Here is a 408-nt window from a genome sequence, read left to right as displayed (position 1 = left end):
TTGGCAACACTTACCATTCAATCGGTCCGATTGACTCGTACCAGTGACTCGTACGAGTAACTCGGTCCGATTCTATTGTATCGTGTAGCAGGCCCTTAAGGCATATTTTTTACTTATTAGAGCCGTTTTTGATAACTGAACTCATACATTACTTTAGATTTTATTGTTTAGATTATCCATTTACATACATTCGAAGTGTTTTTGGTCATCCTGGTGGTTTTAATATTACAGAAAGCATTTATCATATTTTTAAAAATGCACGTGCGTCTCAGGAGTTACAGTTATGGAGTCGACTTTTAGTCTATTTTAGACGGTATTTCACCATTTCAAAGTCACAGACTCATGTTTCACTCAGTTGTAACTTTATCCAAATGTGTTACAGGTTTGTAGATTTACTAATCTTAGTGT

Source organism: Gigantopelta aegis, chromosome 7, assembly GCF_016097555.1.
Source record: "Gigantopelta aegis isolate Gae_Host chromosome 7, Gae_host_genome, whole genome shotgun sequence".
NCBI classification, from domain to species: domain Eukaryota; kingdom Metazoa; phylum Mollusca; class Gastropoda; order Neomphalida; family Peltospiridae; genus Gigantopelta; species Gigantopelta aegis.
The sequence above is the reverse complement of the archived record's forward strand: the minus strand, read 5'-3'. Positions refer to the sequence as shown.